The 27,746-nt window shown below is 39.9% G+C and overlaps 1 protein-coding gene across 3 annotated transcripts in view; it reads right to left on the bottom strand.

Annotated features, from left to right (window-relative positions):
* RHOH (ras homolog family member H) overlaps positions 1-26,603 on the bottom strand; it is a 44,888-nt gene extending 18,285 nt beyond the window's left edge. Inside the window, exon 1 of one of the 3 annotated variants that reach the window (XM_019413681.2) lies at positions 26,313-26,603. The gene's annotated coding sequence lies outside the window, so the exon portion shown is untranslated. Of the gene's footprint in view, positions 1-17,314; positions 19,104-20,737; positions 21,081-26,312 lie in introns of those variants that run through there. The other 2 variants (XM_019413686.2, XM_019413710.2) reach the window with 2 other exon arrangements.
* Positions 26,604-27,746: the final 1,143 nt, after the last annotated feature.

Raw genomic sequence — 27,746 nt, forward strand, 5'->3', positions numbered from 1 at the left:
ACCTCCATCCAGACGTCTCTCTCTCATTACCTTTTTCCTTGTCACTATCACCATGTCCCCTAGCCATTTCTGTAATCTCTCCAGACTATGTAGCATCCCCCAAACTCTTCCTGCCTTCCCTGCCTCAATAACCTTAAGCATCCTGTTCTCATCTCCTAAAATATGATCTCTCCTGTTCTGACTTTTCCTGGTCAAGTTCTACCTGACCCAGAGCTCAGCTCAAATGCCACCTCTCCATAAAGGCTTCCAGAAACTCCCACTAAGCATTAGCTTTTCCCTTATTTGAGCTCACATGTCATCTTTAAATGTGTTTACATTTTACTTTTTTGAACAGTTAATACATGCCTGTAGTAAAATTCAAAGAGTACAAAAGTGAAAAATATGTCTCCCTCCTATGCCTGCCCTCCATGGCCCTGGGCCATTTTCCCAGAGGCAACCAGTGTATTACGTTTCTCATGCATTTTTCCAAAACTATTAAATTATGACAGGTATTCACCTGCACACATGCATGAATGCATATGTGTAATTATTCTATAGACACATTCTTTTTTTAATATGCAAACTACAGTCTACTATACTATACTCCCTGCTGCTCTTCTCACCCAATAATATATCATGAAACTTTGTCCTTATCAGCAGGTTTTGAGTTGCCTGATTCTAAATACCTTTAGTAGAGGACTAAGCAGTTCTTCCTCAGCTATGGATCAATCTGAAGACATAAGTGTATACTAAATATAAATGGAGAATCAGTGTGGGGACTTAGACTTTTTCTCACTGTGTTGTATGTAGAGGCTGCTTGCAGCAGACAGAGCCCTGGACTATGAGTCAGGCTCAAATCCTGGCTGTACCACTAACTATGTGACCTTGCTCACACCAGCTAGCATCTCCAGACTTCAACTTCTTTCATCTGTAAAATTAGGCATTGGACTTAAAATGGGCCTCACCAGTACTCATATTTCACGTTTCTATGAAAGCACTGATAACATATGGTGCTTGGAGAGCAGATGTTACCAGAGAAGAAGACAAAGGGGCAGATAGCTCAAAGTTCTTGCCATGATGATCTTTCCCTGTTCCCAGGATTTTCCTTTTACGTTGCTTTGCTCGTCCTTCCTCCTCTACCCTCCAACCTTGGCCCAGAGGCATGCATGCTCATAAGGCCTCTCAGCATGGGCACATCGGCCAAGCTAAGCACAAAGGGCCCCAATTATCTGATTTCAGGACCGTGTTCAGCAGCAACTATCTTGGATTTACACAAAATACAAACAGAATTTGAACCTCTTTTCCTGGAAATATGTCTCAGGAAAATTTAGAGTTCACTGGCCTAGTTTGTGACAGAGAGAACTTGCAAACACTGAGTGCCTTAGAGAGTTTTCAGAGACTGGAGAGAGCACCCAGACCATTTACAGACCTCAGCAGCAGAACAACTAGGTGTCCAGGGTGGCCAAAGGCCCAAAGGTGAGGGTCATTTGAGCCCCCCAAAACTCCCTCAGTTCTCTAAGTTATCCTCAGGGCTTTCCTGAACGAAACAAAAACAAAATGTCCCTCCCAAATGTGCATACCAAGGACAAAAATTCTCAAGCCTTATAAAAGCATTGCCTAGAACCTTAAAACAATCAAACCCTGAGGACCAGATGTCCATGGAGGAGCAACTAGTACAAGTCCTAGCAGGGAGAGAGTTGCTGGAAAATCATCTGCTCTTGGCAAGGGACTTGCAGCTCTTTCTAGATCATCCATGGTTCCTACCTGGAGTTCGATGTTCACCCTTTGTGACAACTCTCGTGTCTGTACACATCTATCATCGACGTCTTTGAAACCAAAAGGCATGATCCTAAATCTGTTTCTAGCAGCAGGGACTTTCAGAAAACACACTGATTTCTTATTTCTGCTCATTTTTGCCCTCATTTGTCTCTACTTGTTAAATATATGACAACTTGTCACATAGAATAACTTATCAAAGGGGGAGGGGAAAGGCATACATTCTTATGATCGAGTTCCTTACTATTTTAGAAAAATACTTAATATGGAAAAAGGCATATGACAATATTGTTACATTTTTTAAAAAGTAAGTTCAAAACACTATGGGCAGCATGACCTTGATTTTTCAATAAAAATAGAATGAAAAGTAATTAACTATATCAAGATGTTAACAATATTCTTATTGGTGCAATTATAGATTTTTTTCCCTTTTTTTGTGCTTATCTGTAGTTTCCAAATTTCCTTCATAAACATATATTGCTTCTGTCACAACAACAAGGAGATGTAAAATTAGCTCATGATCCTTTGTAGAAGAAAATATAAATGTGTCCTGCAGTTCCTTCCTGGGTAGAAGTAGCATTTGCTAGTATCACTGGATAGTCACTTTTAAGAAAGTGTGGCACAGGAGCCATGCATCCTGGGTCAGGATCAACCTTGGATTAATGAAATGATCAAAATACAGAAAGTCAATTAGCCAAGATTTTCTCTCTCGACAGTGCACATATGGGCACTGCCTAAGTACAATTCTCAAACATGCTTGTTTTCTGTTTCCATGGATGACCAACCATTTTCTTTCTGATTACTATCTCTTCATATAAATCCAGCTTCTTAGGAGATGATCCTCTAGTCACCTTCATGTACTAGGTTACCCTAGTCTTGTCTTAGTAGTACAAACCCACCTGAAATTAGTTTCAAGAGACAATAGTAAGACACCGAAAGGAACCACTCTGGAAATCATCATTCGCCATCCTTTTTAAATCCGTAATCCCAAAGTCAACTGAAATGCACCAGAAGGTAATCCCCTAACCTCATTTCCATCTTCCTCTAACCACCTCTTCTCTTGCACATTATGTGATATCTTGTAACACAAATAGTATGCAGACATCCATCAGAAAGCTTCCTTCTACTTTATCACCCTACAAGTGCTTACCTGGTAAGAATACATTTGAAAATCTCCCAGTGAACTCTTCAGGGTTCCATATCCCATGAAGCTTTACTAGACTGTCCCAAGGGGTGTATGTGTGTGTATGTGTGTGTGTGTGTGTGTAATCAGGAATCAAGAAGGAGACTCACACTCGCTATTTTTCTAAAATATGATCCCAAGAAACTTCACTACCATAGAGTCAACCATCAGTGGATAAACCATGTACCCCTCCTTTTTGTATCACTGGGCATATAATGAGATGAGGGCTCCCCTTATCTATCACATGAAAAGTTTGTATCTCATCTTATCTCTTTAATGATATTCTCCTGCCTGAATTCCAGTGTCACTGTTACTCATGCACAGAACTGAGTATTCTGGATGCTTCATTTTGAAGGACTGTAGTTCAGAAGCATCTGATAAGATCCCCAGAGCACAACTTTCAATCTGGGAGACTGAAGACACAGCTCAGGGGAACCTTTCCCACAGGAAGATGGCAAAGAAAGTAGCTCCCCAATCTATAGCAGCAGCTGTCATCCCTGCTGATAAGAATTCCCTGCAAAAACATCAACCCTCAGGATTTCCAGCAAGCTGGCACAGGAGGCATCCAGCATGTTCTCTTCAAGGAACAGTCTTACCAGAAGGTACTTACCTACTTGGGGTGGCATGACATCAGGGTGATGAGAAGTCCCCTCCCTACTGAAACATCTCTCCCACCATTGGAATAACCCTTTCTTTAGAAGCTTGGTGCTTTGGTAAAATGTGAATATCCTTGGAAGGTAAAGCCCTTTTTACCATTTCCACATTTATATGAATGTGTTTCCAGTCTCATTGTCTCCTCAAAGCCAGTTTTGATTGGAAGAAGAGGAAGTTTTACAAGACACAAAAACTGCATATAAAGAAAGGTAAGACATTGGAAGATACATATTATTGGGCATAAATCCCATTTTTTGGGTCTTACCCATCTAAGTCTGGACACCTCCTACATTAGAATAACACTGGTGGCTTACTAGTTTTCTATATTGTCAGTGGATGGGTAATCTGAAGGGTCATTGATCTGAATTCTCAATAATATCATTCATGTGTTCATTCCTCTAATATGTACTGCCCTCCAACTGTGTGCTGGGCACCATACTAGATGTTACACAGGGAACAACATGTGCTGAGGAATTCTAATCCATCCCAAAGTCAAGTGTCCAATGTATGGAAGAGGATCACCTGAAATAATAATACTGATCATGAGTAAGGTGTTAAGGAAGCATTTGGTGTTTATTTGCTGTGTTTGTTATCCACCCACAACTCTGTAACATACCATTAGCCCTGAGACTTGTCATTATTCACAATTGGTAGAGAAAGCAATCAAGGTGCAGGGAGATAAGGTCAGTGATCCCCATATTTGATCAAAATCACAATTACCCTGAGAGGTTGTTTTAAATGTTTCTCTCGGACCTTCATGAGGATATTCTCATTCAGTAGGTCTGGGAAGAACCGGAGAAACTATTTTTAAAGCCCTAGATGACTCAGAAGCACAGTCAGATTGGAGAAATGCTGTACCACAGCTAAACACAGCTTCCTCAGATCGCTAGCTTTTCATTTGACCTTCACAATCTAGGAAGTAAGGATTATTATGTTATTATCTCCAGTTTACATATGAATCAGCTTCAACACACAAAACACAATCAACCCAAAAGACAAAATCCCTCTCCATTTTCTTTCTTTTTCATCTATTATAAACAAAGCAATAGAACTATCATAATTGGCCATCTTATAAGCAATCATTTATGACATCCCTATTTACAAAACCTCTTTTGGTTTTTCCATCTACATAAGAGCAATATAACAACTTACTGTCAGCCTAATAGAATTACCCCAATACATCAACCAATGTGTTTCTTCATCAGTTCATTTGTGTGACTAAAAATAATGAATATTAAAGATACTTCAGGGGCGCCTGGGTGGCTCAGTTGGTTAAGCGTCTGACTTCGGCTCAGGTCATGATCTCATGGTCCGGGAGTTCGAGCCCCGCATCGGGCTCTGTGCTAACAGCTCAGAGCCTGGAGCCTGTTTCAGATTCTGTGTCTCCCTCTCTCTCTGCCCCTCCCCTGTTCATGCTCTGTCTCTCTTTGTCTCAAAAATAAATAAACGTTAAAAAAAATTTTTTAAAAAAAGATACTTCAGAGACATAATACCTGTATAATGGATGAACTCTGTTTGCCTACTGAATTAAATAAACCAATTGTTAAAAGGTATTTTTAAGACAATCAGGGAAATATGATTATAAATTGGGTTTTAGAAAATTCCAAAGGATTACTACTAATTTTGTTAGGTGGGATAATGACAGCATTGTAGTGTAAGAAAATACTCTTGATTTTAGAGATGCATACCATAGGTGGGGAAAGTGACATGATGTCTGAGATTTACTTTAAACTATATCAGCAAACAGGGGAAAGAGGATGAAACAAATATGGCAGTATCTTAACAATTGTTGAATTTGGGTGATTGGCATAGGGACTCTTAGATGTATTTAAATTTTTATAATAAAATAGTATAACTTAAAAAAAAAATTTCTTCATTCCCCTAATGTGCCATTTTTCCCTCCAAAAGGTAAAGTCTCAATGCCTATTAAAACATCTTCTCAGGGGTGCCTGGGTGGTTCAGTCAGTTAGACGCTTAACTCCAACTGACTGAGATCATGACCTCATAATTTAGGGGTTCAAGCCCCAAGTCAGGCTCTGTGCTGATAGTGTGGAACCTGCTTGGGATTCTTTCTCTCCCCCACCCCACCACTGCCCCTCCCCTGCTTGCACATGCCTGCATACACATATGGGCTCTCTCTCAAAAATAAATAAACTTTAAAAAATAACATTTAAAAAAATCTTTTTTAAAAATTTATTTATTTTGAGAGAGAGAAAGCGTGAGCAGGGGAGAAGCAGAGAGAGAGGAAGAAAGGGAAAGAATCCCAAGAGAGGGGGAATCCCAAGAATCCCTCTGCCAGCACAGAGCCCGCTGGGCGGCTTGAACTCACAAACCGTGAGATCACGACCTGAACAGAAATCAAGAGTTGGTGGCCCAACCGACAGTCACCCAGGTGCCCCCCAAACTAACATTATTAAGAAAAAAAAATCTTGCCAATAAGCATAATTATGTATCAGATATCCCCTGCACATCTATTTTTTTCTCATTTGTTCTCTAAACAGGTATGGTTTTTATTTGGTTTAAGTGATGGGGTCATGGAGCTTCTAGCTCCTAAGTAAGGCCTTTAGATTTTTCCTTATGAATGGATCCCAATGATGCTGGGTATACTTATGTTAAAACACAAATACAGTGGGTTTTAGAACAGGAGGAAACAGAATTGCCAACTGCTTATTGGCTCTCATTTTATTTATTGATATTTATCGATTATATCTATTATTCAACCAAGTTTTATTTATTGTTTCCTGGATGCACAGCACTACACCAGACACTGTAGGAGTTTCCTTGATGTCTCGTGGAGACAGGATTCAGGTGCTTGAGTCAGGAAACAAGTAAAGACATCACATACACCAAATTATTTAATTAGGCACACCCCAGAAAGACACAGACCAGAAACACAATAGGATTCAAACACGTGTGGGCTGGGGGCACTGTCAAGAACCAGGGTGGGGGGTGCTGAACTTAAATGAGGCTGTGAAGGGAAGGGTTTGAAAAAGTTGGAGAGGGAGGGAAAGGCCTTCCAAGCAAGTCGAACCCCCTCAGGACTCCCAGAGGAAGGGACTTCGAATAGAGTCTTGAGGGAAAAGGAGTTTGATGGGTAACAAGAGAGGGAACCACATGTGCAAAAACACAGATGAGTGAGGGGCCCTGGGTGGCTTAGTCAGTTAAGCATCCAACTTCGGTTCAGGTCATGATCTCGTGGTTTGTGGGCTCCAGCCCCGTGTCGGGCTCTGTGCTGACAGCTAAGAGCCTAGAGCCTGCTTTGGATTCTGTGTCTCCCTCTCTCTCTGCCCCACCCCCACTTGCACTCTGTGTGTTTCTCTCTCAAGAATGAATAGACATTTAAAAAAAAAATTTTTTTTTTTAAAACACAGATGAGTGAGACCAAAGATGTGTTTAGGGACCAAGCAGATCAATGTGCAGGGACGTTGAGATAATAGTTGAGAAAGTGGCAGGAAATGAGAATGAGAAGGCGGACCTCATTCCTGTAAGGAATTAGAAGCTGCTGAAGGCTGCTGGGTAAGGAGATATGTTCAAATTAATGTTTGGGGGTAACTGGTCCAGCTGTAAAACATATGTTAGGTTTCATTCAATCTACAAAATACATGTATTGAGGGCCCGGTGTATTAATATACAAAGATGAATAAGACAGTTCCTACTCTTAAGAAATTCACAGTTCAGGGGCGTCTGGGTGGCTCAGTTGGTTAAGTGCCCAACTCTTGATTTCAGCTCAGGTCATGATCTCACAGTTCATCTGTTCGAGCCCCATGTTGGACCCTGTGCTGACAGTGCAGAGCCTGCTTGGGGTTTTCTCTCTTCTTCTGTGCCCCACACTCTCAAAATAAATATTTTTTTAAAAAAGGAATTCACAGTTTAATTACAAGGTGGTGTAAGTTGTTCATTATTTTAATTTATGACATTGTCTGTGGCAGGCATTGTTAGTTTTCTATTCAATATCTATACCTTTCTTTTTCATTAGTAATAGAATCCAATTTTATTTGTAAGACTATGTGCAAAGCCTCAGGAATGGATCATTTTTGGTCTAGGCCAGTATTTCTCAACCTTTTTTTCACGATCATTCCCCAGAGCATTTTTAGACACTTTTTTCCTAATCGCCTCACCCATGAAATTTTAATACCATGTATATGTCTGTTTATGTATTATATGTATATTGGTGTATATCTGTATATCTTTATACATAAAAAGAGTAAGATTTTTCTCTTCCTCTTCTTTCCACCAAAAAGTCTTATCTTCCACTTTAGGGATGATATCATTAGCACCACCCTATCCCACCCTTACCCTTTCCCCCACCCCCCAACCTGTCCCTCCCTCCCCATTATGAATGCATGGTCTAAGGCAATGAAAACAATTCTATTTCCTGTTTCTCCACCTGCCTCGAAGTTGGGCTGGCAATGTAACCCGGTTCTGGCAATAACACAGAAGGATACCTATTTGAGAGGTCTCTGAACTACTTTTTACTCTCTTAGAACAAGAGATAGCCACTGCCAAGTTAGCTTCCTTTCATCTCCACCCAGCCCTAAACCTCTGGATGGATGACGAATACACAGGGCTCAAAGCGGCAGCAAGGATCTGCATCCATGATGGAAGAGAAGAGAACTGCAGAGACAGTGACACTGAGCCACTGAGCCATTGAGCCCGTGACAGAGAGAGAGACATCTAGACTTCTTGTTATATGGGAGAAATTAATCAGGATTGTTTTTAAGTCACTGTTAGTCAGGTATTGTATAACTTGCAGCTGAAATCATTACTAAGGACAATAGCTGTCCTCACAAGACCATGACTTATTGTTAAACCAAAGCCACAGACAATCACAGACAAAAACAAATGAAAAATGTAATTAAGAATATTACACAAATCAAACACAAAACCTGGCTCATGTTTAAAAGGAAAATTCTCTTTCTTTGCTAAATTAATCAACTTTGAAATAATGTAAAAATATTTCAAGTAATATTTGGCATTTAAAACAAATAAACTTTTATTAGATATATTATTGTGTAGAAAATGGCCATGGAAGGCAACAAGGTAATTTTCTTATACCAGAATGAATACATCTATGATTTGCCTAGTAGGTATGCCTTTCAAGATATTTAAAAGTCAATTATTTCTAAATATTTAGATGCATTAGGAAAATGTGCTTCTTAAAGGATACCTTTGGGAATCTTCTCACATAAAAATTTTTAAGTAGTCATCTGTATTCATCAATTAAATGTTTTATACTTTGCTTAAATTATTCTAGCTAAAGTTCATTCTCTTATTTTAAAACACAAACCACTCACAAACCCATTTAATAACTCCAACATCTCTCTTTAAAAGTGATTTTCTATAGCTTATCAAGTTTCAAGATAGAAGAGACTTGAGATCCCTCTAAGTCTAAAGATCCTCTAAATCTTAAAAGATAGAATGTAATTATAGGCTTAGGGCTCTCAAAGCATTGAGTTGCCTTCAAAATGTCAAAATAATTTTCATATCAAAATCATTTTACTAGTTTCATTATTAATATAATACCACAAATTGACTCTATTTTAATAAGGAATTTGGGCCTTTTATTATAAAAATAATACGTACTAATTATAGAAACTACAAGAAAAATGAAAAACATTTTAAAATTATATGTAATCTTACCATACACTAGATGACAATTTTTAACATACTGGCTTATTTTCACATTCTGAATTCATGTATAAAAACTATATATAGGCCTTGTTAAACAAAAATATATACTATATCCTCTAATTTTTTACTTGTCATTATTCTTCAAAAAATATTTTAGGGGTGCCTGGGTACTCAGACAATTAAGTGTCCAACTCTTGATTTTGGCTCAGGTAATGATCTCAGAGTTTGTGGGATCAAGCCCTTCATCAGGCTTTGCAGTGACAGCACAGAGCCTGCTTGGGATTATCTCTCTCCTTCTCTCTCTATCCCTCCCCCACCCACATCCATACTCTCTCTCTTTCTCAAAATAAACTTTAAAAAAAATTTTAATAAATATTTAAGAGGCTTAAATATAATTTATTTCTGTTGGACATTTAAATTGATTTTTAGGTTCCTCTATTGTAAAAAAAAAAAAAACACTTTGTGTTGAAAAGCTTTTATTTTATAATAAAATACTTACTGTTTTCTTAGGGATAATTCTCAGAAGGGGTAAAAGGCTATAGACATTTTGAAGCTATTCATTCCTACTGCCCAGTTACTTGCCATTTTTCTGAAAAAAGACCTTTCTATAGCCGTCTAAAATAACTCAAAATAATAATTTAGAACAGAGCCTACTAAATGGTGAGAAGAAAGGATCATTCTACTCTTTTCCCTGACCAGTTGGTGATATTGTTTATAAATTGTATTTTGTTCAATATTTTATAGGAAAAGAGAAAACTTGATAATAATTTAGAAGTTCCTGATTGAACTCAAAAAGAGTTTGTAAAGGCAACTAAATTTGTTTTTGTTATTTATCCTGCATTTTACCTTAGTAATTTATTTGTTAAACATCAAGTATTTAAGAATTGTTAAACATTCTCAAAACCGGCAAAAGAAAGAAAAGTAATCAGTTAGCAGATAAAATAATGAGTTACGTACCTGTTGAGAAATAAAACCAGTCATGATCAAATATATAAAGGAAGGAGCACTAACATTTAAATTCCAAGTAGCATGAATAAATGTAGGAAAAAGTTTAAAATATGATCATTTCAGCACTCCAAAGAAAGGACTAGCTAACCAGGGAAGCTTTAAAATAATATAACTTCAAAAAAATTAAAATAAAATAACTTCGTAAGTTTGGCTGGTCACAGTTCAAAAACAAAATTAAGCATAAACTAAAGCTGAAAGTGCTGGTGATTTTTTTCTTATGAATACAATTGCACAATCTAGTTTCTAAACTGAAAACCACAGGAGGCTAGCCCCTGTTGGAAGAGAAATTTTTATCTTTCCTTCCATATATATGTGTGTTGGGTCTTTCCTGGATGACATACATGTCAGACGGGTAGCCCTTGGGGAAATCCGAAACTACTGGTTTGGGTTTTGAACTTCTGATCCAAGTTTTACATAGAACTCCCCTGCCGTCTTGCAAAAACCATCCATGTGTTCTTATGGCTCTAAAATTTAATAGAAACATTGCCACAATTCACATTTAGAAATTGCCTTTCCTAAGACAGAGAGGATGGAAACAAAGAAAAGACAGCTATAGGACTCAGCAAAGATACCCTAGTTACTTGCCCTTCATTAATTCAAATGATCCATTTAAGCATCAGCTGTATTCCTATTACACTAGGTATACAATGTTTACACTAGGTAAATGCTTCCTATACACTAGGAAGCGATGTTCACTTTTGAGCTTCTTTCTACATATTGTGCACGTTTTGGAGGGAAAGCACTAGCATGATGGCATTTTTAAAATGTAAAAACTAAATTAAATGCTTACAAGTAAAGCATATACACATATATTTAAAGTAAAAGTTATATGCCACATTTGCTATAATGAACATTATTACCATTATATTTTTTTTTTAATTTTTTTTAAATGTTTATTTATTTTGGACAGAGAGAGAGACAGAGCATGAGCGGGGGAGGGACAGAGAGAGTGGGAGACACAGAATCCGAAGCGGGCTCTAGGCTCTGAGCTGTCAGCACAGAGCCCGACGCGGGGCTCGAACTCACAGACCGTGAGATCATGACCCGAGCCGAAGTCGGATGCTCAACCGACTGAGCCACCCAGGTGCCCCCCATTATATTTTTTAAAGCCCACATTACTACAGATACTTCTCTGATATTACCAGACATTCTGTGTGTAGGGATAGAGTGACAATATTATTCTAGAAGATGTAGGAAATTGTGGTACTGTCAACATGTAAGATTTTTCTGCCTTTTCCCCTCCTATTTCCTGTATGTACATCCAACACCCTCTTCTACTCCCTTATCACAAGCAGAAGAAGAGGGAGAGACTACTGATATAAATTTCGGCCAGTTGCTGACCAAAGATATTGGAGCTTAAAGAAAAATCAGGTTTTATCCGAAATAAGTATGCCAAAGGGAATTTCTAAATCCTTTAAAGGTTTTTGTAGTTGATGGCAATGGTTTTACATCATTTAAATTTGAATTCAAATATATGGCTTTCCTTTTCCTTGTTACAAGGAACAATCACAGACATTCTTATACTTCTCGATCATGGTTGAGGTCATTTTCAGTTGGAACAAAGACAGAAAAAAATTTCTGTGGCAGCTGAGAAGAAGGTTCACATTCGGATTTATGTGTTCAGGAGGGCTTAAGGAGACGACAGCTGGAATACCAATGGGGAAAGCAAGGGAAGAGTAGGGGTCCTGCTGCAAAGAATGGATCCTCTGAAAGAAAGCAAAAGCATCAAGGAAGACATGTGTGCCAGTCAGTTCCCTGCATCAGCAACTAGGTTGCTAGGCATGCGGACATAGCAGTGAGAGCAGTCTCCAGGAGACAGGAGAGGTAGAGCGTTTGCTATAAGCCTTTGGCGTACATGATTATTTCTGTCTTGAGGGCTGTAACTGAGTATTCCATGATGCAGTATTATTATTAAAATGCATTAAATGTACTAAATTACAGTAAATTGACTACATTGACTACATTGAATTGAAATTGGCAGGAGACCCAGTCATGGGTGTACAATACTTAAACTGGTTGTAGACGTTGAATTGCACTAATTACTTGAATATATTTGTCATAGATTTTCTTTTTCTACCTGGAAAAAGATGAATAATCCTTACACTATGCTAGACCAAGAGAAGTCTGACTCTATTTCACAATTAATCTAGCCAATTGCACATACTTTTCCTCTGGACGGTTGAAGATGGTGTGCGTTTTCGCTCCCTGTCCTGTATCTGCCCACTCTACGAACATGACACAATAACATGGTCTTATCGCTTTCAGCAGAATTGGCTAATTTAAACAGTTGGGTTTCGGGTAAATCTCCAGACCCTGCCTGAGCCTCTATCACAGTCCAAGCGGACAAGAGATTAACAAAGGCACGACCTTTCCTCCGAAAACACCCAGTTCCCCAAATTGCAAGTGAGGTACCCACTAACAAAAGACAGCCAACTGGGCTTCTGTGGTTTAAGGCTGTACAGGAAAAGGACTTATCTCCAAAGTCATCAGGGCCCAGATGTTCAGCTTCAGATAGGAAAACCTGCATTTTACACTCGGAACCAAGCATATTACACACTCGCTACTGCCTTTCACCCCAAAAAACAGCCTGACTGGGCATCCAGTATTCACTGAGGGGCATCAGTTGGCCCCACACCAGTAACCATACTCTGGAGTTGGCCATATCAGTATTTACAACCGGCCTGCAGTTCTTGTACTGTGAAAGGAAACACGTGACTATAAACAAGTATTAAAGTAGAATTTTGAGAGACTGCTTTCCCAAATGGGAACTAACTCTGGCTTCACTTAAGAGAATGCAGCATTAAGGGCTTAGAACAGGAGTCATATATACTCTCCAGCCGCACACGTTTACTCAAGCTGAGGATTCAGTACTATAAAACTACACCCATCTCTGCCATCTTGCCCTCATTTTATCGATCAACTGGAGAGTCAGCATTTCTCTTTGGCAGCTAAATCCAGCATCAGCAATAATCAGAACTTTCTCAACCTCTGCAGGGCCTCCTCTACTGTACTGACAACCTCAGAGGCAAGAGTTCTTAATATGAGGACTCTGGACTACTAGGAGGCCATGGGTGGGTTTTAGAGGGCCCCCAAATCCTCTAAAATTATATGGCAAATGTACACGTTCCTGTATTTCTGTGCTTTTTCTCAAGAAGGCTTTTGGTTCTCAACAGATTCTCAAAGGAATTTGTGAGCAAAAAAATGATTAGGAAACACTGCTCTGAAGTGTAAGCCAATCAGTCCATGAAAAAACCCTGTTAAGTGGGGAATAGGATAGTTGGCAGGTGCACCCTTACACATCCAATAGACCCTGAGTTGTGCCTCCAGTGCTAAGAAGAGTTGTGATTTATTCTTGGTTTATCCTGCTATGTCCCAAGAGACTAGTGACCCTGGTGATAGGGAATGTGAAACATTTTTAAAGTAAAAGAATCACCTTCGGTATACAGAGGGGGCACGTGGCTCACTCAATAGGTTAAGCGTCTGACTTTGGCTCAGGTCATGACCTTGCTGTTCTGGAGTTCGAGTCCCGGGTCGGGCTCTGTGCTGACAGCTCAGAGCCTGTAGCCTATTTCAGATTCTGTGTCTCGCTCTCTCTGCCCCTCTCCAACTCACGCTCTCTCTCTCTCTCTCTCTCTTTCAAAAATAAATAAGCATTTAAAAAAAAATTTAAGTTGGAAGAACTCAAGATATTAAAGGCTATTTGAGAGCTTCCTACAATCACTAAAGTCCTTCTAAAGCCAGGTGAAACAGATAATCTCAGTACCATAGCTCCTGTCCCTGTAATATCATTTACTTTTAATATGTTTATTTTGTGATATGTTGTTGTTAATGGCACATGTCTAAGTGTTATTACTATTTTGAGTGATAAAGTCCTATATATAGAGTACTACATTGCATCAAAAATCAGACTTTCTTTCTTTCTTTAATGTAATGTTATCATACACTGGGGCCCAAAATATTTTCTGGACACAGCCCCACTTATTCTACTCACGTTTATTCTTAGTTACCACCTTCCAGTGGTCTGAAATCGAATGTTTGTGGGTCCTAGACTCTCCCTATGACCATTCCTCTCTGTACCACCTGCTTGTAGTTCTCTTGTTCACAGCTGCTTCCAGTTGGTCCAAATGCCTGACAAAAATCGTTTCACAGTGGAAGGGAATTCGGTGGTACAAACTGTATTTCTTTAAGGAGTAGCGTAAGTACACCTCCTGTTTTTAGTTTGTTTCTACAGATTCAATACAATAACTTGTCTCTTCTGGGCTTTCTCTGTTGTCATACCCCTTTATGTCATAAGCCCTTAGATCCTAAGCCTCAAGGTAATAGCCTCACCGCCCCCCCAACATACATACACACACACACACACGCACACACACACACATTGGTATACATTCCCTCGGCCAATCCAAACTATTACCTTTAATCTGGCAGTGTTGTTCAAAGTATGATCTGCAGACCATTTGTGTCAGAAGCTTTATGGCGTGGTAAGACTTGTTAAAAATGCATATTCCTGCCAACCCCAGACCAACTGAATCAGAATCCATGGAGGTGGAACCTAGGAAGTTGCATTTGTTAACATGACCCCCACATCCATCCAAGTGACCCTTAAATGAACTACAATTTGAGAACCCACGATTTAGAAGAATCATTTCCTCTCTGACTGGAGTGCTCTTGTTTTCAGATCTACACAGAACTGTTTTCACATCCATCATGTTCATCTCTGAAATCAGCATCTCCCTGTCTTTTCCTAAGAAATGCCCTCTCCTCTCTCTCTGGCCTTTGCCAGTTGGGTTTTTTTTCCTCTGGGTTATTTCTCAGCTTCTGCAGTCTATGTTAGCAAGTCTTTAGTACCCATCCAGTCATTCCTTCCTCCTTCATGAGCTGCCCCAAAGAAACACCCTTAGGGGCGCCTGGGTGGCTCAGTCTGTTAAGCATCTGACTTCAGCTCAGGTCACGATCTCATGGTTCGTGGGTTCAAGTCCTGTGCTGGGCTCTGTGCTGACAGTGCAGAGGCTGGAGTCTGCTTTGGATTCTGTGTCTCTCTCTCTCTCTGCCCCTTCCCTACTTGCATGCTCTCTCTCTCTCTCTCTCCCTCTCAAAAATAAATAAACATTAAAAAAATTTTAAATAAAAAAAAAGAAAGCCCTTTAGCATCTACCACTCCAGACTGCCTCATCCAAACTCCCTTTACAATACCCTGCCCAGAGAATCATAGTACACATCTGCATGTCAAAGCCAAACCTCATCTGGTCCACAAAACTGCTCAGCCTTCCAGTTAAATGTTAAAACTACTTAAGATCACTTACTTACAGGCTTTCTCCACATTTTTAAAATGCACACACATCACGACTCCAATAAACAAAATAAAAACAAAATTCTATCATTTCACCATACTAACACACCAAATGCTTGCACTGTTTTACACTCACATTTAATCTTCATTCGTAACAAAATCAGAATGTAAGTGAGATTTTTCATCCTGTTTTTTTTAGTCCTGTTTTTCTAATTTAACACTATACCAATATATTTTCATATAACTACCATAGGTATTACCTTTAATGACTACAAAGTATTCCATGGGGTTAACGCTACCAGAACCATTATTGCTTAGTTAGGTTATTTTCTGATTCTGCTGTTATAAATGGTAATACAGTGAATGTGTTCCTGCATGTTATTTTTTCCTTCTTTGAATTATTTATTTAGAATAAATTCCCAGGGATAGAATTAAGAGATCAAAGTGTATGCGCGTTTTAATGGCTCTTGACACATTGCCAAGTTGCCATATTTGTATTTTACACAGTTCCTTGATGGCATGCTGATAAAATGTTTAACAGCCTCTCCTCAAAAAAAAAAGTATAGGGAGCCTGATTTACGGTGTTCGCCAATTTTCATGGTGTAAATATTCCTACCATGGCCAGTTTCAAGCTACAAACTTGATGCAGAGTTGGAAAGAGATCCTCAGTAGCACACTATTATTGAAATAAGTTCAAGGACATAAATAATAGTAAAATGTAGTAAATAAAAAGGAAGTAATGAGTTTTGAGTATTTATTGCCTTTATTTTTAACATAACTTGTTTAACTGTGAGTTATAGAATTTAATTTTTCCTGGTGTCTGTGTTCAACAACTGGCTTGCAAAATTTCTGGAAATATTACAGGCAGCTCTTGCAAACAAATGCAGGCAGGCTCCCGCACACAGCTACAAATATCTCACTTGATATTTTGTAAGAGCACGGCTTTTTCTTTTCATCGAAGCCATTGAAAATTCACCCTATTCCCATCTGTTGTCACAAACAATAACCATGCTTTTAGGTTAGCAAGTTATGCAAATATATGATGAATAAAGCATAATGCAAAAAAAAAAAAAAAAAATAGAGCAGGAGGTCTATCTGAGTCAATTAATTCCACCCACCCTCCCCCAATTGGGACAATACTCTCTTTGTGGACTCATTTACTAGTGTTTTTTCACGGGGTCACCTATAGCAACTACTCAATTATTTATTAACTCGAACAATGACTGACTAGATGACTATACTCAGTTCTCATGGCAAATGTGATGAGAACCATACTGCATGTTACTTAACCACTCTCTTCCTTGGTTTTCTTTTCTACGAAATGGGGAAGAGGTCATTGCTGACTACAGTTTTACAAGAAACTAAATGTAGAGATAAGAAGACTCCAATTTATGCTCTAAGAAGCAATTGAGCGTTCTGTAATACTTTGAAATTTTCTTCCAAACGTAATTCATTAGCGTTGTTTTACTGGAAAAGAGAAATGGAAGAATGATTTGGCACTTTCTCCCTTGAAAGCAAATTCCTTTCTTTGGGCTTTCCCTGAGTAATAATGAACAGCCTCCATGTGTATTTAACACTATAGAATTTTGAAAGTGGCACCCTACCACTTGAGCGTTAAAAATGTAAATATGGTTGATGAAAACTCTAAACATGCTCACACCTTTAACTCTGTCAACCCATCCGCAGGAATTCTCCTAAGAAATAAATTCAAAACAACAGAAATTACTTGTGTCGAGATTAATCACAACAGTGGGAGGATCATTTTGCACCATTTCAGCACTTACGTAACTTACCATCTTGGTGCCTGGTGCCCCAGTAGAAGAGTTCTGGATTAATGATTCTCAGATGCTCACCTATAGAGCAACTGCCTCCAGGCCACCTGGGGGAAAGGGTTTGTATTGATTATCACACAGATTCCTGGACTAAATCTCAGGGCTTCTATGTGATACCTGGGAAGTGCTAGTTTTTTAAAAACTCCCCAAGTGGTTTTGATGTCCAGCCAGCTTTAGGAACTATAATTCCAGGCCAGAACCAAACAAATCACATTATCTCTGAACAACTGTCCACATCCAGGGAACAGTACATCTTCTTAAGCAAAATACCAAGAGGTTGCTTGGGACTTCAAGCAGCTGTTTGAGTCAAATGATTTAAAAGCCACGTAGGAGGAGCCTTTGTTTCTGGCACGAACCTGCCTCTATTCACCCTTTCCATCTCAGATGCCCTCCTTTGCACTCCCCATCCCAGCACCCACCACTGTCATGCTCCCCTTTCGCACCCTATCTTGACTTGGGCCCACCCCTTTGCATACACAAAACCCCAAATCTTCCTCCCTTTTGTTATTAGTGGGGCTCTAGAAGGGAAACAATATTACTATTTGACCAAGGTAATCTGCACATATAATTGAGAAATCCCTTGCATAATGAACATATTGGCCATATTTGCATTTTTTAAAAGGGGGCTTACTAACCTCCCCCCCCCCAAAAAAAACTCTCTAGTTTGGAGAGTGGAACGAGCAAGCAAGACGTTTTTCAATCTTAGCTTTCACCCACACCCAAGCATCTAGAATCCAGATAAGTGCTTTGGGTACTCCTTGTCAAAATGGTCACAACGTTTGAATAGAAATGGTTTTTGGCTATGTCTTGCTAGCACTAAAATTAGAATACAATAAAATTAAAAATAATTTAATTTAAGCTGGCCAAGGAAGGAGAGTCACTCTCTGCCTCTAATGCCAAACACCTCTAAAATTCCACCCAAAGCATTCAGGAAGCAACATCAGCCACAGATGCCCACAAATAACACAGCAGTCACTCAGATAGTTGTCCTATAAGTCTGACAATCAGATATGGAACGGCTTAAAAGATCAGTTTCTGGGGCGCCTGGGTGGCTCAGTCGGTTGAGCATCCAACCTAGGCTCAGGTTCATGATCTCACGGTCTGCGGGTTCAAGCCCCGCATCAGGCTCTGTGCTGACAGCTCAGAGCCTGGAGCCTGCTTCGGATTCTGTGTCTCCCTCTCTCTCTGCCCCTCCCCAGTGCTCACACTCTGTCTCTCTCTGTCTCTCAAAAATAAATGAAAACATCAAAAATTTTTTTTTGAAAATCAGTTTCAAATCTTGTTTTCCTTTTTTCATATATATTATTGCTATAAAACAGACTACCCCATGCCTATTCCATACTTGGTGCTCAAAAGATATTAATTTCCAGCCTTCACCCATCAGCCCCATTTTCCTTTGAAAGGAGCACCGGCATTAAAAGAGTTACTTTGCAGTTATCTCGTTCCCAGCCAGACACCATATCATCTTCACTCTCGTGTCCCCAGCCAAGTCTTAGTAACAATCATAATAGCTACATTTCTTCAGAGTTTATTTTATGCCAGGCACTAAGCTAAATGCTGCACACATTTATATTTCATTTTTATCCTTACAACAACTCTGACATAGGTATTTTCAGTTATTGGAGCTACTTTACAGATTTTTGTTTTTAATCTGAGGATTGAAGAAGTGAAGTAATGTGTCCTAGGTTCCCACAGCTCAGAAGCAATAACACCAGGTTCAGCACAAGATAATCTGGCTCCAAAAGTCTGGATTCTTATTCACCATACTGTAGTTTTGCTATTATATGGATGCAAATATTTCACACTTCAGAAGAAAAAAAAAAGTGCTCCAAATCATTAGGACAAAAACACCAGCAGATCCATAGCATCTCAGTCAGACATGTGAAGGAAGTAACACATATTTCATGGAGTTTTTGGGTTGGCTTTTGAAGACTATAGGCTTGCTTGGTCAACCAAATCATTCTCCTAAGAGGAAGGCCACTTTAATACTTGATGATTGACCTGTAGTAACCAGAAATGGAGGTCTTACAGGATCCCTGAGCCACACAAACCTTTCCTAGCATAAATGGTATGGTAAAGGAAGACAGTAAAAGGAAGGCAAGTAGAAGATAAAAAGTAGTCCCAAAATGAAAAGACTCAGGGATCTCTGGGCTCCCACTCACCTGGAATTCTGTGAGTGCTATGAAAGCTCAGAAAAGGAGCCTAATGGCATAAGAAGACTAGAAAACTATTGAATGGAGTCAGTTCTGTTCAGCAACCTCTCAAGGTCCTCTATAACTTGTCTACACCTGAATTTTCCAAGCTTATTTCCTGCCAATATGTAAAACAAATTTTCCTCTTTTGAGGGCCAGTCTCCTCAACTGGACTGCTCATCTCGTCAGTCTCACCTCTGTGCCTTTGCCCACACAATCCTCCCATGTGAATTAACCTCCACATTCTCCATCTACTCAAATCTCATGTTTTTCCAAAGCCATGTCTTCCAGACCATTCTCGCTTACCCTCAAACCCCCTTTCTTGGAACTCTTATAACTTACCACCCATGTAATCCCAGTCATCACTCAATTCCCCTCTGAATTTTACCTCTTGCCATGACTACTAGATTATATGTTCCTTTGGATAGAGACTTCCTTATATTTTTCTTATATCCTCCACAGCATCAGCTCGGAACCAATAAATGATTATTGACTAGTTGTTGCTTGCTTGAATATTTCAATGGCAACTTTCATTTAGTGAAGTACCTTAAACTAGTGATTTCTCTACCTTCATTTAGCTATAACCCAGGCTATTGATGGTACCTCATAGCATGTCCCCAAATCAAACCACCTCAAAAGCTAAATTTAATTTAATTCAATTTAATTTAAAAATAAATACTTATGCTTCATATACCACTTGTAGGAAGAGGACTCAAGCATTGGCAATAGGTGAAACAGACAAGCTAGAAATTCCAGCTCCAAATCCACATCATCTGGATTTGGGTTGGTTTCTTTTTTGATTTAGAACGTTTTAAAGCTCTTATTTATACAACTGAGAGGATCTTTAAGTTTACTTATCAAACATAGGGTGATATTTCAACTACCCAAATATTTGAACTCAGTCATAGTCAATAATAAACATATGAATTCTCTAAGAGAATATCTGAATAACCAAAAACCAACTATTATAACTTGTAAAGTTTCAAAAATGATATGCATCTTTTTAGGATGGTGCGTGGCGGGGCGGGGGGATTGGATACCAGGGCAAGTCCCCGTTCCCCTATAATATGGTACCATACTTTACAACTATAGAAAAAGATAATTACTGTGTTTAGCCTAGAGTAAAGCTAAATACATTGGAGAGATTTCTTTTGACACCGAGGAACTATTTTTAAAGAAGCAAAAGTCTTACCTGTTGTAGAATGCCAAAGAAATTTCTTTACACCAAAATGACGGACTCCGGAAGTTAATTTGTTCAGTGCAGGTAAGTAAAAGCAAAAGCTGCCCAAGCGCTGTTATAAATTCCTCTGGGATCAACTTTTCCTTCCTCCCCAAGGATATAGCTGATTCACACTGGAAGAACCAAAACTATAAGAGTTGAGCTGGTAGAGAATCCAACCCAAGATGGTTGGGTTTAATGTGCGTGGTGACTGAGGTGGCAGGAACAATCCGAATGTGACAATAGAGATTAGCAAGTTCCTGTGCATAAGTCAATTTCCTGTAGCTGGCTCCTCTGAAGAGGGGATTTCATTTGTGTGGGTTTATGAGCGTGTGTGTGTGTGTGTGTGTGTGTGTGTGTCCGCGCGTGCGCGCGTGCGCGCACATGCATTTCTCTCCATGACAATATGAAAACTCCCAGATAAGAGGCTTTTCCATTTCCCACCAACACAACACCTACGTAAAACTGAGGAAAGGAAGAGTGAAAAACCAAGATGATTCCTTAAGGAAATGAAATAAAGCAGAAGAAAGGAGAAAAAAAATGTCCACTCCTCTAACCGGTCTTAGTTAATTTAAGCTTAGGAAAAAAGTACCTTAGAACATAAACGTCAACTTGGTGAACATACTAACTGTGGAGGGAAAACAGTAGGTGGATGGTTTGCTTTGATTTATTAATAACTATCAAATAATAATTTAGAAAGAACTGACTCAGCCATATCGAAAGCTCAAGCAGCCCCACAATGAATTTATCCTTTTTTGGACCAGCACCTGTGTTATGAGGTAGGTGACTGAGTTGTTTTCAGACTCCTCACAGTTTCATTATCTGCCTCCAAACACAAATTTACTTGTTTTGTCCTTCTGTGCAATCCAGGTGTTGAGACCATCTGCATTTAGATTATGGTGAAGTTGCCTAGACCAACAAATTTAACTTTCATGATGTGCTCACGATCCCCCATGCCTCAAGTCTCTGGATAGTCATAAATGCTACTGCCCAGGGTGAAATCTTGGTCAGAATATCTACATGCCATAAAGATAAAGTCAACTCCATTCAAGTCAACAAACAGCTATGGAGCCCCGCTATGTGTAAGATTCAGTGCCGGGTGCTGGAGTAGGGTGGGAACACAAAGATGAACAAGTTGGAATCTCTCACTCACAATGGTCAAAATCAAATAAAGGAGGACACAGACATAAAAGAGATGCTCCAAATGAGGATTTATTTATAGATCTCACTTGAAAAAATCCCGGCACACAGGGGTCAGGGAAGAGGAAAGAGTGTGGAACAATTTTGGCAGTAAAATAGCCACTGAGCATCGATATGGATTCTCTCATAATATTCCAGGGAGCCTCACTGGCTTCCAGGAGGCCCCACAGAACAGTAGTATTATTTGAGGGTCATCCTCATCACTGTAGACTCAGAATCCTGTTATGCACCTGACACTGTACAAAGACCAAGAAGAAAAGCACAAAGACCAAGACAGATATATTTTCTGTCCTCACAGCACCTATGTCTTAATTGAGGGGTGGAGGATGAGGGACAAAAACATTCAAATATATGCAACAGTTACAAATTGTAGTGATTATTACAAAGGAATCAGGGAAGAAGGTGAGCTGGAGAGCGTGACAATGTCTGTGTCCTAGAGGTGGCCAAGGAGGGCCTCTGTAAGAAGCTAACATTTAAGCTGAGACCTACAGCCGTGATTCTCCGTCCTGGCTAAAAATTAGAATCATCTGAGAAGCTTTTAAAAAATACCAGTACCTAGGCTCCACCCCTGGAGATTTCAGTTTAATTTGTCTCATTTGGATCCTGGGTATTAATAAGACACACACACACACACACACACACACCCTCAATCATTCTAATGTGCCGCTACTGCTCTAATGATGAGAAAGAGGGGTGTGGAGAGAAAAGGAGGAAGGACATTCCGAGCAGAGATAATTTATATGTCCAAAGTCCCTGATGAAGGAAAGAGTTTGCTGTGTTCAAGGGAGTGGAAGAGGATTAATATGTCTAGTGTTCAGCAGTGGCAGGAATAAACAGTGCAAGACGGGCATTCTCAGAGAGGGACACTAAGCCCATAAGAGACCCTTACATGAACGTAAGTGTCCATTTATTAATGTGCACTAAGAACTCAATCTGCCGGGTGAGATCCTTGAGCTCTCTGATGAGTATATTATCTCCTTCTAGAAAATTCTCCGTGGAAAGCCAGATCACCGCCATGATATTATTAGATAAGTAGAACATATAACTTGTGGATACCTTAGTTACTTACCTCTGGTTTTGTTCATCGAAAGATTTAGGGCAGCTTATAAGGATACATATACCTTAGCAAGATAAAACCAATTGAAAATAAGAAATGAAAAGATGAGGCCAAGAAAAATGAAGACAAAGATTCTAAAACCAGAGGTGAGGTTGATACAGAAACGATATGCCATGTGGTGCTAAGCTTTTAAGCAACCATATGAAATAACAAATTCTTCCACATAAAAAATTGAGTGCCCCTCAATAAAAATGACTATTTCTGAGACTAAAGAGAAACGCAGCCCCTGAATTCTCATAGAAAGGACATAATGGCTGAAATGAAACACCGTCTTTACGCTAAACACAGCCAGTGACAAGTTTTGCAAGGTGGTTCCTTACATTGCTTCTCAGTGCAGGCTGATTTCATCTCCTGAAACACTTGACTAAAAGCAATCCCAGGGTGCAAGTAGGGGAGGGTGTGCCGGAAGGGGGTGGTTAATACAGGGTGCACTATCCCCGGGCACTGCTATGAGGTGCCAAATTAGTGCAGAGATGAAGATCAATTTCAGATTTCCTTCAGAAAATTGGGGATAGAAGAGTTTTCTCATCCAAGCTTCTAAAAGAATCGGGGCAGCAGTGACTTCAAAATTGGTCATACTTTCAGCAAGAGACCTAGGGGTTTTCTGTGTCCCCATTTCCTTTGAGAAAGTGGAGGAGTCGGGCAGGGACAGTGGCCTGCATGGACAACCCCCCTCCACCTGCAGGAGAAGGTGAGGCAAGACTCTGCCCTTTGAGACACAAAGCAAGAGGTGCCATAAGCATGAGGCCTCAGGCCTTGTGCATTTTTCCACAAAAGGGCACGCATACTCCCAGGGTCAGGCCACGTGGGGTGTGTCTGCAGGTCCAAGCACTCCCGTAGCATCCTGGACGGTGCTGGGAAGGGCATTGCTGGGTCTGGCTGCAAGACTGCCCTTTCCCGCTTGGCTCCCTGGCTGACCCCTCTTCTTCTGATGGACTGGCTCACTCTGTGTGTGTAATTTGTCGTTTCCGGTGTTCTCATATAGGCGTTGTGCTTCCTCCTGTTCTTGACGTGAGAAACAGTTTTTCCTAATGTCTCTCCCACACCTCTAATCTTCACATAGAGTTTAATCCCAGACGGTATTTTCGTGGTAAGGGTGGGAGGGGGTTGGGGAGAGCTATCTAACTTTCTTCCTTTCCTGGATATCTCTCTTTTTGTTCTGTCCCAATCTCTCTTTTTCTCTCTTTCTCCCCCTCATTCTGTTAATAGACAGGGATACTGTTGGGGGTGGAAGCAAATGACTTAAAATACACATATATACCACACATCCACAGACACACACACATCCAAACCTCTCAGGGCGTCAGTTCTGATGACTTGGGCCCAAGGTGGGGGAAATCCTGGGGAATTCAGCTATGGGTATGGGCCTCCTAACAGGGAACAGACCCTATTATAAGCCATATTCCAGGAACTCACCTCCCATGAGCTCCCATACCACCCATGTTGACATTGCCAGAGCCCTCACCAACAGTCTTATAAAGTCTAGTACTGAGGCCCTTGAGCCCTATGGCCTGGCCTTGCGCACTGGTGTATCTTAGGCACTGAAAAGTCATGCAAGAACCATTTGCTGAACGATAGACTGATTCTCTCATCTAATCCTCACGATGACTCTATGTGGTAAACATTTTAAAATATGTTTTACAGACAAGGAGACCTCAGCTGGCTAAATGAAACTCTATGGCCTATGAAAAGGTGACAAAAGTTTTACCCCATCCAGCTGTCCTGGCTCTTTACGCCAATAGAGAGAGCTGGGCCATTGAGGGGAGGGAGATTCAGCCAGAGCCCCCAGGCCACGGGTCCATTTTTCCTCTTTTGGGTACCCCTCCTCTGAGATTCCCAGGCAAACACAATCCGCTTAAGGTCAAGACTTGCTTTCTCAAAACACCTTCATTTGAAATGCCCTCTGATATGGCAGAAGAACAGTTTATTTTCTCTTTAACAGTCTCCTAAGAACAAGGGCCTCTTTTATTGAGGATTTTTAAATAATAAGACAAATGTCTGTATACCCCGAACTCAGGCATAAGTGGTATTTTTGCCCATTGCAAACACGTTTTGCCATTTATTCCCAAGAGGACTCTTAATGACAATGGTAATCGTAATGTATAGTAAAATCTTGGAGACCTTGCGATATCAATCATTTACTAAATTATTTCTGCCCTTGGTTAGTAAGATGCCTCTCCTTCTTCTTACTATTAGCTTATTAACTGAAATGATTTAGATGTAGTGGGTAGCTTTTAATGTTTACACAGACCCTCATCTGTGATATGCCACCTAATAAGATAAAATATTTCAGTGGGTTCTGAAGATGGATATAGGTACTAAAACCTTGTCTGAATGCTTTGAAACCCAGGGCATTGGTCATACTGTAATTATTTTTACCCAGCTCCCCACTGCGTGATAACTGTATTAAACCAAAACGCGTATCCTTCTGATTGAGAGATTTCATGATGGGGATTGCAAAATGTTAGCCCTTCATAAAATAAAGAGGTTAATTCTGATGTATAATACATCAGTGTAAAATACATTCATAGAAAATACCCTTTAAAATTCTACATATTAAAATATCTTAGGAACGCCACAGGCTAGAAATCACATGAACAATTTCTTCCTTGCACATTTTAACTCGTTATAAACAACAGCCACCTTAACCAGATAAGAATATCGTTTCAAACATCTTCTAGCTTCTCTCTTATTGCCATAACCATAAAGACTATCATTTCCCCGCCGTTCTTCCCATCATCTATCTTCTCTTTAACTGTTTTAATGCAACATGCTGCTTTTTGTGTTAGTGAATATTAGGTTCTCCGGATTCTCAACTGCCATTTTTATCCTGGTCTGTTTGCCCTGTGTAACTGTGTTTATCTAGCAAACATTTACATCCTGGTTCTTTTTATTGCAAAGCCATAATTCATAACAATGCAGGGTCTTGTTGCAGAAGATGATAGCACCCAAAGTAATCATTCAAGCTGTGGCTCTAAAGTTATGGTACTTTTTTTTTTTTTTTAACTGTTGGAACAGAGCTAATGTAGTCAAATGACCATTATCCTGCAAAGCAGTCACTTGGTAGTTGATGCACTTTTCCGACATTGCAGGCATTAGTCAAAGCGCTTTTAGAAACGTTTACAATATCCTCCTGACACGGTTTAACAAACTACAAAAGAAAACCAAAATCACTACCCTCTGTTCACAACGTGTTTTTAACTCCAAATATAATCTGGCTTGGTCACCCACCTTATCCACTGGCTGAAGCTCCAAAGGGCTGTCTCCCAAAATCAAATCCACCTGAAAAGGACAAAGATTTGCTATCATTGAAGAAACTTAAAAGAATGTGCCTCGGGTTCAGAGCAAATCCAGAAGAGGAGCTTGAGACATGATGTAAGAGCAGTGTCTTTGGGTCAAGTGCATAAACTCCCGTGGGACCCCTGCAAAGGGCGCAACATTCACTCTGATGCAGAAATTCTGGTTTGTTTAAAAAAGAGGAAGAAGGCCATCACTGCTTCTTCTCACATTCATATTTTACTCGTTGCCTTGATAGGGATCTTCAGTTTGGGCACAAACATCACAGGGTAACTGCAACTCAGCACACCTGCTCGGAGCGGGGGTTGCAAACGTTTCAGTTATAAAGCAGAGACCAGTGAGTGCTAACTTGCCATCTCTTCAAAATAACAGATCTCCTGCACAGTTCTGGAGGGAACAGGTTGAAGTGTGTACCCAAAGGTAATCTGACATTTTGGAGAAAGTATAAATTTGAATTAAGACAAAGCAAGATTCAAATTCCATCTCCATTTAATTGCAAGGATACGGCTCTAGTTGTCCCATCTGGAAAATAGGTATAATAAGAACTTTCTTGGAAGGATTTTTGTAAAAAAGCTGTAAAGTCCTTGAAATGTAGGAGACACAAATTAACATGGTAGCTATTATTTTTTTTAATTTTTTTAACGTTTATTTATTTTTGAGACAGAGAGAGACAGAACATGAACGGGGGAGGGTCAGAGAGCGGGAGACACAGAATCGGAAGCAGGCTCCAGGCTCTGAGCCATCAGCCCAGAGCCCATCTCGGGGCTTGAACTCACGGAGTGCGAGATCATGACCTGAGCTGAAGTGGGATGCTTAACTGACTGAGCCACACAGGCGCCTCAACATGGTGGCTATTATTAGCCACTCTTGTTTTGGACTTTTGCCTTCTGGAATTTTTTCCTCCATCTCTATCCCCTCTTTGAATAACGAGTGTTAATTTTCATAATTTGAGAAGCTTTGCCAGCGCCCAAATTCTGGTTGAATAAAGTCATAACAAGCTTACACATCATGGATAGGATTCTAATATCATGTGTTTATTGTCTCAACAGTTTAAAAGGATCTAGAATTTTTTTAAAGTAATCTCTGCTCCCAACGTGGGGCTCCCAAGATCGAGTCACATGCTCTACCAGCTGAGCCAATCAGGTGCCCCAAGGATGTAGAAATTTTAAAATCAAGTTGTTAATGGTGCTTTATTTTTTATGTGTAATCAAAACAATCACAGAATCTTCAGACATGCCTTCTGAGGTCATCTGTTCATCCACTACACTGTTCACTCACCTAAGATAAGTGAAATTTTTCCTTTCTTGTCTCATTCAACAAATATTTATTGAACACTAGCTATAATATTCATTAAGCACTGTGCTAGGC

The sequence above is a fragment of the Panthera pardus genome, unplaced genomic scaffold (genome assembly GCF_024362965.1).
Source record: "Panthera pardus isolate Hobbes unplaced genomic scaffold, ASM2436296v1 HiC_scaffold_13, whole genome shotgun sequence".
NCBI classification, from domain to species: domain Eukaryota; kingdom Metazoa; phylum Chordata; class Mammalia; order Carnivora; family Felidae; genus Panthera; species Panthera pardus.